Source organism: Pinus tabuliformis, chromosome 8 (genome assembly GCF_031772625.1).
Source record: "Pinus tabuliformis cultivar Carrire ecotype Pingquan chromosome 8, CPIR1, whole genome shotgun sequence".
Taxonomy (NCBI): Eukaryota; Viridiplantae; Streptophyta; class Pinopsida; order Pinales; family Pinaceae; genus Pinus; species Pinus tabuliformis.
In genome coordinates this window covers 1,559,093,280-1,559,106,429 of record NC_142294.1, presented here as the reverse complement: position 1 = coordinate 1,559,106,429, position 13,150 = coordinate 1,559,093,280, and the positions used below count along the sequence as shown (strand labels likewise).

Sequence of the window (13,150 nt, the reverse complement as noted above, 5' to 3'; positions counted from 1 at the left end):
AGTTGGGCCACCATCTAGACAAAGCAACCAAAAGGATGCCAATTTTCTTGTGCTTGCATTTGTGTCAAAGTAAATCTCTCTAAAGGTTTGCTGGAAGCCCTAAAGATAAATTTAGGGGAATGGAGCCATATTAAGAAATTGGACTATGAGCAAATTCCCTTCAAATGCATCATCTGTCATTCTCATAGGCACTTTACCAAAAACTGCCCTCAACAAAAAAGGGATGAGCAAGCCCAAGCCCCTGATTCTAAAGAAGGGCAGACCCATACCCCCATATCTAATGAGGGCAATTTTCAACCAGTTCAAAAGCGAAGGAAGAATCAACAAAACAAGGTTGCAACTCCAAAGAAATTTATTGAAGAAGTTCCTGAACCTTCCCTCAACAAAAAATATTTTGAGGCTCTTCAAGATCCAAAACAAAATGAAATTTCTCCTTTGAATGAAACTCCAAAGGAGGATCAAGAAAACTTAGGAGTGTCGGGGAGAATGAAGAGAAAGCTCTTTCGACAGTTGTCTCTTCAGATACAAAATCTCACTTTGCAGTAAAAATATTAACACTGAATTTGAGCTTGCGGAGATGAGTAGATCCACTCCAACATTTTACAAACAAGCTATGATGATCAAAGCAGCTCATGCTAAGTCAAGTATAGGAGGCAATGCTAGAAAATAATTCTCCTCAAATGCAACAGAACTGCCTCTCACAAGAGGTCAAAAATCCCATAAGGAAAAACAAGAATGTGAAGCAGATGTCAATTTAGCTTCAGGATCCCAACTTCGTGTAGACTCCTTGTTGCAAAAGTCTCCCAAATAAGTCAATGTATTGCTTATGCATATTATTATGTTTGTAATTTGTAAGAATTTACTCTTGTAATCATGAGGAAAGTCTTAGTTGTAGAAATCATGGAAGATACTGGGATTTGTCTCCTAGAATCTTAGTCAATTTCTTAGTAGAAGATCCTCTGAAGATGGTGCAAATGTAAGGAATTTCTCGATTTTTTTGTTACCACTGGGCACAGATTTAATAAAATCCTCTACTCATTTTTGTTTTAAAAAAAGAAAAGTAATTAATATATAATGGAAGACATATTCAATAAATGCTATATAATAATGGCTTAATACAAATTAATTCATAGGTTGGAGTATTTTATTTAGCAAATCATTTTATATAGTAAGCAATAAGCATTTAGCTATAATTATATAATTTTAATGTATTAATAAGAGTGAATTTATGTGTTGAAGCATCTTAATTGATGAGTCATTTTATGTGAGGAGCAATAAGCAGTTGGTTATGGACTCTTATACTATTACATTAATTAACTTCAAATCAAAATTTATTCATACGTTGCAGTATTTTATTTAGCAAATCATTTTATATAGTAAACAATAAACATTTAGCTATAATTATAGAATTTAAATGTATTAATAAGAGTGAATTTATGTGTTGAAGCATCTTAATTGATAAGTCATTTTATGTGAGGAGAAATAAGCGTTTGGTTATGGACTCTTATACTATTACATTAATTAACTTTAAATCAAAATCTAACTCCGAGGCATCTTAACTGATAAATCATTTTATGTGAGGAGCAATAAGCATTTGGTTATCGACTCTTATACTATTACATTAATTAACTTTAAATCAAAATCTAACTCCGAGGGAGTCAAGAACTTTAAATCAAAATCTAACTCCGAGGGAGTCAAGAAGAATTGACCTCATGACCTCCCAATGGTTAACTCTTAAAAGATTTAACACATGGTTAACTCTTAAAAGATTTAGAGTGTTAGTCATTTCCTTCATATTATATTAAATATTAGAGTAAGACATGATAGTTAAATACCATGTTTTTGAGTCACAATGTAAAACATACATGAATTGTATTTTTCATATATATTTCGGTAATGTTAAACATGATTTATTATTATTATTTTTATTTATTTATTTTAATTTAAAAATATATATTTATTTTATTTATAATATTTGTATAATTATTTTATTAAAAGACATTAAAACAAAAAATTGAAAATCTAATAATATTTTAAAAATCAATTAGAAATATGAGCAGAAATTCAGCTTTGAGGAACACAATAATATAAAAAAAAATATAGGTTAACAATCATATTTAATTTTATTTTTAATAGCAATAATTACTTTTTAATGTGATTATGTATTTGTTAAAAAATTATTATTTTAATTTTAGAAAAATATTAATAAGTTTATTATTTAAATATTATATTATGAAAATAGATTTGGAATATTTCTAATGAACTAAATTAAATTACTCAGTTTACTTGTAATGTGAAAAAATCACAACAATAACATTGAATATTTATAAAATGTGAAATATTTCATACTTTAAGGTAGATGTTTAATCATAAAAATCACACCATATTTCTCATATCAATGATCTCTACTTAAATTTAATTTATTTATAACCTATAGATTTTAACATTTTATAACAATAATTTTATATATAAAATTAATATCAAATTTAATTTATTTCTTATAATAACTTTTCCTATCAATTATTTTTACATTAAAAAAAAATAGTAAATAACTTTACATATTCAACTTAGTTTACGATATAGCTTCCAATTTTTTTTTTTTTTTTTTTTTATTTAGTCTAGGAAGTACAATGTTTTTTTTGTTTGGTTTTGTTTTATTTTTAATCTAGGATAATTGGTAACTGGTGAGAGAGTTTCTAACTGGCTAAACCTACGCTAAGTGCAACACCCTGCAAACCTCACAATAGCAGGAATCAACAAGCCCTCCTTTGGATTTGTGATAGCTTCTGTTTTTAAGGGTCCGTGACTTGGGACTTTGAATCAGACAGTCTTGTGACAGACAAAACTCAAGGGCAGGCCCTGCTCTCGAGTATCCCGAAATCCATGCTTTGTTATTCGAGCTATCGACGGCGACTCGGCGAGCATGAGGCCGATCCAGTTCTTCTCTTAATCTAACTACTCCCTTCTTCATTAGGTAACGACTGCAACTCTTCTTTAAATACGAACCCTAAAAGCTGTGAATTGCGAGACTTTGTATTGCGATTTTCGTTTTCGATTTTCCGTTGGAATTAGGCTTTAGCAGAGATGAAAACGTTTTTTGCTATTATCTATATTTGGGTGCTCTGCGGTCTAATAGTTTTACAGCAAAACTCTTGTGCAGCTGTAGGTTCTTCTCCAAAGTTTCTTACCAAAGGTTTTTTCCTACCGTTGATTTCAATCTTTTCATTCAGGTTCCCCAGTTGGAGCATTTTGTTATATCACGACCTACGCTTCAATCTTACCTTTTCCTCTTTTAGGTATCTTTGCGCAGACCCTTGATCATCGAAGTTCACAGAATAACGAGGCTGCCAGAGATGGAACGATCTTAACAGATAAAGTATTTTCACTTGTTCCCGCTATTCTCATTAATATGGTTTTGTATATTTAATTTGATTGTACTTATGATAACAGAAGAAAGTGGTTTTGATTTTCTTGAACCTTAGGGTTAATGTTTCTGAGAAAGAGTCATTGACATGGTCTTATACTCAACTTATGTTGCTTGCCACTTCTGGACAGACTGAAGTGAAACAAAGTACTAGAGACAACTATAAGGTTTACTCTTCCGGCTCTCACAGTAGCAAATACATGGAAATGGAGCGCAGAAAATTGATTTATCGCGTTGATTATGATGAGGCAACAACTTATCCAACTACCCCATCTTACGCATCACGGCCTCCTTAATGGGTAAAGCTTTCTGAAGAGAATTTGTAGGTTACAGTTTCAAGAAGACGAGAACACATTACTGGTTGTGGTAATTGTGTTTTTGGCTCTCCTAGCTTTGTAAATCCAATTTGGATCTGTGGAAAATGAAAATTCTAGCCATTGCATTGCTTTTAACCGTGCAATGTGTGTAAGGAGAAGTAGAATGTTGTCTTCATATCACACTGGATGTGGATGGGAACTCGATAAATGCTTGTTTTATGCCCCTTCATCTGAGTTTCGGTTTCACTATTTTTGCCAATGGTATTTTGCTATGTCCACATCATATTGATTCTTATATGGAATACGCTCCATCTAACTCTACTTCTGTAGAAGTTTTTCCCACATCTGCATTTGGCTTCTTATATGGAATACGCTCCCATCTAACTCTACTTCTGTATAAGGTTTTCCCACATCTGCATTTGGCTTGCATTTTGGATGGCTTTTTCTTTGTTATATGTTTTTTTCTACAGCGTTGTATTTTTCTGGCAGGATGATATATGTGGACATGGGCACAATTTGCAGATCACTAGACCAGTTTTGTATTGATATGATACACTGGGCTACTGTTTCTCTATATGGGCTGTGTGTTTTTCTATACTGGTTTTACTATTATATAATGAAATCAACTGTTTTCCTTTCTTTACTATTATATAATGAAATCAACGTTTTTTCTTTTCTGATAAAAAAAGGAGAAGTAGAATGTGTAATGTTGAAATTGTTTTTGGAATTTGTGGACTTAATTTTTTTTTTTTTTTATTCACGAGAAAATGACAGAAATGACTAACATTGAAGGATGTGCATGTAAATCTTTATCTTTTCTTCAGGTTGGAAATTGCCCCTTGTTTTTAAACCTTCTTGGATGCACTCATGTCAATTGACAAAAGAAATGTAACCCCCCATATATATATATATATATTTCATGGTTATAGTTCAGGTTTTTTTTCCCATTTTGTGGCTACAGTGACCTGTGAATAATCAGTGGACATTAACAATAGCCATTATTTCTCTTGAGAAATGGTATAGTTACCTGTTAATAAACGGAGGAGATCAACAAATACCTAACATTAGCAATAGACATTATTTTTCTTGAGAAATGGCATAGTGGCTTGTTAATAAACAGAGGAGATTAACAAACAGTGGACATTAACAATAGCTATTTTTCCTTGAGAAATGGTGCAGTGACCTGTTTAATAAACAGAGGAGATTAACAAAATAGTGGACATTAGCAATACTTTTTTTTTTGAGATGGGGTAATGGGAGAAAGGGATGGAACACAAGAAAAAAATTGGGTTTAAGCGCCCCCACACCTATTGAAGTGTTCATGTTTCTCTTTCCCCAATTTGTGACTGTACTGACCTGTCGACAATCAGTGGACATTGTACTGACCTGTCGACAATCAGTGGACATTGGCCATAGCCATTATTTTTCTTGAGAAACGGTAGAGTCACTTGTTAATAAACAGAGGAGATTAACCAATAATATACATTAGCAATAGCCATTATTTTTCTTGAGAAATGGTATAGTGACCAATAGCCATTTTCTCTTGAGAAATGGTATAGTGACCTGTTTAATAAACATAGGAGATTAACAAACCGTGAACATTAACAATAGCCATTTTTCTTTGAGAACTGGTAGTGGGAGAAAGGGATAGCACACAAGAAAAAAAAAATGGGTTTAAGCCCCCACACCTATAGACGTGGATTTCACGACAAAGAAAATGCAAATAGATAGAGTGAGTTAGAAATCATTATAAATAGATACAACGAGGAAAAAATCATATATAGATGTTTCAGCAAATGTCATGCCGAAGAAAATAAAAGGGTAAAATAAAAAATCAATATTTTATCTTTGTTTGTGTTGAATGCTGCATGCCTAAAACAGGATTTATTCATGATATCACTAAACAAAAACAACAGTTTAAAGTGGTTTCAGATTATAGTCCCCATTTTCTGGCCCATGTTATAAGTTACAGTACAGTTCAATGAGGACAGATTATAGTCATCACATTCATGTTATAAGTTACATCAAAATATCAATATTATTTATAATTTGATATAAATATGGTCATCATAGTCATCATGATTAAAAGTTACAGTACAGTTCAATGGGGACAGATTATGGTCATCATTGTCACAGATTATGGTCATCATTGTCATGTTATAACTTGTAAGTTACAATACGTTAAAAGGATTATGTAAGAGATGAATAAATCAAAATATCAATATGATAGAACAGTAATTCGATATAAATATAGAAATCCAGACCAATTTTCTTTATGCTTTTGTTTGATGGGGCCACACAAGGATCTCATTTGTCGGTGGTATAGGTAAATCTGTATCTTGGTTTAATATGTTAATATCTGAATATATTTCAGAATATTCAGAAAAATGTTACTGGGAATGATTTGGTTTTTAATTTTAAATGTCACTGGGAATCATTTGGTTTTTAATTTTGTGAACACTGGAACATGAAAATACCTGTTTATCTGTACATATTGGATGGAGCATGGTCATAGATAAATTATGTACATATTGGATGGAGCATGGTCATAGATAAATTATATGCTGATCATTTCTTGTGGATACACAAAAAAAATGCTTCCAATATAATTTATATACTGGTAATTTTGCTAATACAAATTCCAACGTAATACAAATTCCAAAATTCCAACGCTTTTTTCACACTGGAAAAAAGAATATTGACCTGGCTTACATATTATTGTGCAGACTAATTTACTCTTAAATTGATCACTCGGCTTCCAATAAAACAGAGGATCCCTTCACTGCATATCTCTGGGGATCTAGGTTGTAATCAAATGAATGAAGAGCACAGCGGAACTAAGAAATGACTCCCTTCTGCCTGTCTATCAACACATTATATAACAACAATTTTTGTACACGCGTAATTTTTAATCATATTTACAAGTCCAGAAATAAATAAAGTAAATCTCCCTCTAAAAACTGTCTTGGCACTCTCTAACTCCCAGAAGTTAAAGAAGACTAACTATCGGAATATTTTCTTAAGTCTGATTAAAGTTTACACATAATGCAGTCTTTTATTACTTTTTTTTCGAAAATTATATATATATATATATATATATATTAAATATGCTAAGTTTTTATAAAAAATTTGGAAGCCATAAACAAATGAATGAGTTCTTTATTTATTTATTTTTGTTTTTTTGGGCTAAATGCCACTGGAGTCTGATATAATAATATAATAGTTGGGTTGTCTATTAAGGCTATAAATTTAAATTTGTTTAAAAAGTTACTATTAGTTGAAGTTTGGTGACTTTTTTTTTCAAAAAATCTGATCATAGGAGTGTTTGAATCATTTTTTCGATGGTGGAAATAGATTCAGCATTATCAAAAATCTCTTGGGCACCCAAAATATTAAAGTCTCACAGTGGTATATTTCCCAAAATTAACCTATATTTCCTAAAATTTCTGCCCCTTGACAAATTTGTGGCCTCCTTAAACTACTCTATACACATATGTTATGGCCTCCTTAAACTATTATATACACATATGTGAATGTAATTTTTGTTTTTATGATAAAATTATAATTATTTTAAAAAATATGATATATAGAATTTATTATTTTATTTAAATATAAAGAATATATTCATAAAAATAATTATTTTAATGAAGATAATAATGTCAATTTAACTGTATGCTACGACAAAATCAACAAATATATCTTACATCACTTTTGATCGCCATGGATATCTTATTGATTCCAAAGAATAAAAGAACATCAAATGTATAAAAAAATGAAACTTCGACACCCTATTGGGTCACTGACACCTTATTCGGCTCGTTCTGGTTTGGTTCCACAATTCCTCTCATGTTTGCACATTTGTAGGCCTCAAGTTGCTCTTCTCGACTCCCTTATATTCTTTGCATCTTCTTCGCTATGCAACTTCAGTTAGTGTTGTTGGATTGATGTTGTTGTTGTTCCTCCCATTGTGAAGGTTCACTTATCTATACAGGTTGTGCCTTGTTCTGTGTGGTTTTCTTCACATATGTTTAGGTTAGGTCGCCCTCATGGGTTGTGCACCTCAACTTGGGCCGACTTCATCATTCCACTCAAGCGCATGCATGACACACCCTTTCTTCACTCATTTTACTCGGTTGTTCCACCATGTTGGTTCAACATGTCTTAGCCGACACACACTCGACTAAACACACCTGGTCAGTTAATCCACGCAGTCCACCATGTTGCCCATCATTTGGCCCAACATGCCCTGAGCCGATATACTTCCTTCACTCAGTTTCTCGTCTCAAGGGCATCTTGGGTTGCACCTAGGGGTGCCCGTGCCAATTCTTGTGATCTCATCCTTGGGTTTTCAACCATCGGTCGATCAAGTTAGGCACTTGATCATCCACATCCATTGTGCCACCAAGCCATCCACATGCACCCAATGGAAACCCTAAGTGTCGGTTTTTCGTCACCTTGTGTTAGCATGCCCTCACCCAACATCCACTTTTGTCACATTTCCTGTGATATCTTCATTGCAAGTTGTGTAATGGGTATGTCACCCATGGCATGTGCCTCGGTTAAAGGTGTGCCCAAATCTAGGGCATGACATCGTCCCCCACTCAAAGTCATTGTCGTCTCAATAATAGTCCAGTCATAACCCTCTAGTAATCTCCCATTGGATATCTTCATAGTGATGTGGCCTTCTTGGATGATATCTCTGACTGCATCTATGGAAATCACTCCTACATAACGCCATGTGTTAAATCCCATCATGTCCTTGGCTAATTAGGTAGCTAATATGATCATTGCACCAAGCTTCATAAGAACTCATGTCTCACAGTGCAATAACCTCGACCTAATATCATCTTGGCTCCATCAATCTCCTATTGTAGAGGCACCACCTTAGGTACCCCCATGATCTTGGCTCACCATCCAACTGCAACAGCTAGCCATTTCGTCAAGGCTCAATGTGATGAGAAAGAGTGTTGGTCATGGTGACCTCCACGCTTATCTCCCATCTGCTCTCTTGGAAGCACTGCTCCATACTTCCTCGTCATGTAACTCAACGAAGGACGATATGACCCTATCCTACCCTCTGCTTCCTCAACAAGTCTCTTGAGCTCAGGGTCCCATGGCCCACCTCTCAGGCTCAATGTCGATGTACCAACTTCATCCGAATTTAAACAGGAATGCAAAAAATTACAGATATAACCATAAATATAAAAATGCAGTAAAAATAACACTTCATTTCATTAATATCAAATATTGAAATATGCTTACAAATATGCTTACAAATAGAATGGAAATCAGATTAGCTCGGGCGATCGTAGTTTTTCTCTGAGAAGAGATGTGGCGGCTACATGCCTTTGAACTGCGTTACAATGAGGCTCAAGGGCCTTTTTATTATTGAACAATAAAAGCAAATCATAAACAACCAAAACCATAACTCGAGGAGATGTAACACTAAGAGTTTATGGGCCCCGTTGGGGTGAGTTGGACAACCAACTTCCCGGGGTCGCGACTTGGTCATATTATCTTTGTTTGATGCGCATCATAACCCGTTGGAAAGATCTCTCAGAGGACTACGACAGAAAATACGATTTTAAACAGAAAATCGCTAGCATTAGATTGCCAAAAAAACATCGTTTAGGGCATCAAAACAGCTCCGAAGGTTTAGGACCCAAAAAATTGCTAAAAATAGTAAATTTTGCTACAATTTAGGAAATTGAAAAACTGAAAGAAACAATGGTGGGGGTTCAAGTGGAATTGGCGGGTGGCCACCAATATCCATCTGGATCATTCCTCCCCCCTTACGAAGCAATGGTCCTCATTGCATTGAGTTTCTCCATGAGATGAGGAAACTTCTGCTGAACTTGGTCCCTGGTGAGCCACTTGCCTTGGTGAAGGAGTTGACCTGCTTTGACAACTCGATATAGTTGGATCTTCTGCTGGTGAGTGTTTTTGATTTGCAAGTCCATGATCCGATTAGTTGTGGCTTGCTCCATGCAATCTAGATTTAACTCTGTAGGTGTGAGTTGTTCTGCAATGTTTGATGTGTCTGTCAATGGTGGGAAGTATGGTCGAAGGCGGCCCATATTGAACACTGGGTGTAGGCCAAGGAATGGGGGAATGATGAGCTCAAATGCATTGTCGCCCACAACCTTCATAATGGTGTAAGGACCATATCAGAGTGGTATGAGTTTATGATAGGCTCCGGTAAGGCGTTCCTTTTGCAAATGCAACCATACTTTGTCGCCCACCCGAAACTTGTGTGGCACCCGATGTTGATCATGTCGCTACTTATACTTGGCATTTGATTTCTCCAGAATGTCATGGACTTGCTGGTGGATATGTTGGATGTGCTTAATGAAGTTGTTTGCCTTATCGGCTCCGACTGGACATGAGCCGAATTTGCCTGAGTAGCTGCAAATGGTATGGCCACATCAATGGGACATAGTGGCTGGAACCCCAAGCCCACCTGAAAAGGGCTGTGGCCAGTCGAGTTGTGGAGAGCCCGGTTATAGCTATGCTGGACATAGGGAAGGCTCTCATCCCATGTGCGTGGATGCTTTGAGTTGTACATGCGCAGAATGTGTATGATCATCATGTTGACAACCTCTGTCTCGCTATCAGTTTGGGGATGAAAAGCTGTGGACTTAGTGAGCTTGGTGTTCAACATCGACCACAGACTGGACCAAAATGTACTAAGGAACCTGCTGTCCCTATCTGAGATGATAGACTATGGGATTCCAAAGTGTACCCACACTCGTTCAAAGAAGAGTTTAGCAATGGCTTCTGCTGTGATATTCTTCTTGCGGGCCGCCAAAATGGCCATCTTCAAGAATATGTCGACGACCACAAAAGCATAGTCGTTGCCATGCTCAGTAGAAGGAAGGCCCGACATGTAATCCATGGAGATGGATTCCCAAGGTCAACTAGGGGTAGGCAGTGAAGTATAGAGGCCTTGCTTCTTGATGGTTGGTTTAGCAATGGTGCACGCAGTGCAGGATCTGATGTATTTCCCGACATCCTATCGAAGATTCAGCTAGTAGAAATACTTCTGCAGTACTGCCATTGTTTTCTCGAACTTGAAATGCCCAGCGACCCGACTGTAGTGCGCCTTCCAAATCATCTTGGCTCGCTCGCTTAAAGGAACACAAAGGTGTCCCAGGTGGCATAGCAGGGCATCCTGGAGGTGAAAATCTAAAACTTGCTGACCCTCCAAGAGCATTTGGTATGTGTGTTCGAACTCTGGGTCACTTTTGTAGAGAAGTGGCCAATCAGAAGTCTCGTGCCCACAAGAGTTGAGCACGGTGGTTAACACCATGATTGGTGGTCGGCTGAGGCTATTTGCAACATTATTGGTGCTACTCTTCTTATACTTGATATTCAAATGGAACTGCTGTAGGTATGTGGACTACTTTTGATGGCGATCATTCTGCAACTTCTCTTGCGTTTGTATGAATTGCAGAGGTCGGTGGTTTGTGTGGATGACCGTTTCCTTCCCCAAAATGTAATGCTTCCATTGTCGGCAAGCCTGCACAATGGAATACATCTCTTTGTCATAAGTGGGATACTTCTGGACTATATCTGAAAGTGTCTTAATGTGATATGCCATTGGATGCCCCTGTTGAGTAAGGACTGCCCCAATAACATAGTCGGAGGCATCTGTCTCGATCTCAAATGGTTGTTGCAAGTATGGTAAAGTGAGCACTAGTGCAGAGCAGAGGCGATGTTTCAACTCTACGAATGCCTTTTGTTGAGATTCAGACCAAAAGAATTTTTCTTTCGCTCTTCCCTTGATGACTTGATTCAAGGGCCAAGTGATATGAGAAAATCACAACACGAACCTACGGTAGAAATTGGCAAGACCCAGCAAGCTGCGAAGCTTTGTCAGAGTGGTTGGAGATTGCCAATCTCGAATGACTTGGATCTTGGTTGAATCCACATGCACCCCCTTTTCATCAATAATGTATCCCAAATATTGAACTTGGGTCATGCCAAAAGTGCATTTCTCCAAATTGGCACATAGCTTATGTTGCCACAGTGTTTGGAGAACCTGTCGGATGTGGTGGAGGTTCTCTTCCCAAATCTGGTTGAAGATCAGGATGTCATCCAAGTATACCACTACAAATGAGTTGGTGAATGGCCGCAAGATGTCATCCATCAGCCTCATGAAGGTTGTAGGTGTTAGAAATTATATATTATGGAGCAATGGAACACATAAAATATTGCAGAAATATAAACACAGAAAGCGCATAAAACAAGAGAGACAGATATACGTGGTTCACCCAGTTTGGGCTACGTCCACCCCGAACAGCCAGTCCTTCCTTTCTATTATCCAGCAAAATGAAGAGACACAACCTACAGCAGATCCGCTGTAATATCCTCTGTTTTCTCTCGCAGTCTCACCTCTCTATTTCCCGCTCACAGAATACACATCTATCACACAGCCTCAAATACAATGCCCTCATACATAGAGAGGGGTTGCCTTCTAGGGAAAAAAAACCCTAAACTAAACATAAGTTCTACCGTCAGATCATCCGCCTAATGAACGGCCCAGATTGACTAGAAATTACTATACTTTTACAAGGCAATTTTACAGTTGTTTTTAGCTTCAAGGGCGCTGCCCCCGAAACCCCCTGCCCCCCCCTGGACCCCCCCTACAGCGAATATTTTACGGGCGGTGTTGCCGCCCCCATTTCGAAATGGGGTCCAATGTGGAGATACCTTTGAATATAGAAGATAATCAGGCTCCAAACCCAACAATCTCCCACTTGGAGACTGATTGTAGCAACTCCATCGTTGCTCCATTTGCTGGACAATGACTCCTCTTTGGACCTAGTTGTTTCTCATCTTCATCGTCATCCTTGAAGACCAATCGAAACTGAGCATATTCTCAATTTCTCCCTGGTTACAACTTTTGTTAGCATATCTGCAGGATTCTGGCTAGTGTGTATCTTTTCCAGCTTCAACTCTCCATCTTCCAACACTGATCGTATGAAATGGTACTTGAGCTGTATGTGTTTAGTCCTGGAATGAAATGCTGAGTTCTTTGCAAGATGAATGGCACTTTGGCTATCACTGTATAACGTGCCCATATCATGCTCCTTACCTAATTCACCCATAAACCTTTGTAACCAAATCATTTCTTTACTAGCCTCTGTAGCAGCAACATACTCTGCTTCTATTGTTGAAAGTGCAACAACACTTTGGATTTTTGAAACCCAACTGACAGTTGTTCCTCCAACAGTGAATACATATCCTGTAGTGCTCCTCCCGTTATCTTTGTCACCTGCCATATCTGCATCAACATATCCTTGTAGGGAGATGTTTGAACCACCAAAGCATAATGCTTGATTGTGGTACCTTTCAAATATCTGAGAATCCATTTCACTACCATCCAATGTTCCTTTCCTGGATTGTT

At 36.8% G+C, this 13,150-nt stretch overlaps 1 long non-coding RNA gene across 2 annotated transcripts; it reads left to right on the top strand.

The window, feature by feature from the left end:
• Window positions 1–2,654: 2,654 nt before the first annotated feature.
• Window positions 2,655–4,147, top strand: LOC149241912 (uncharacterized). Of its 2 annotated transcripts, none has more exons than XR_016245668.1 (4): window positions 2,655–2,974; window positions 3,145–3,193; window positions 3,297–3,376; window positions 3,556–4,147. It is a non-coding gene; the product is annotated as an uncharacterized LOC149241912 (long non-coding RNA). The 2 variants fall into 2 exon arrangements; XR_016245667.1 differs by having other exon boundaries at window positions 2,658–2,974; window positions 3,161–3,193; window positions 3,556–4,146.
• The last annotated feature ends 9,003 nt before the right edge of the window (window positions 4,148–13,150 follow it).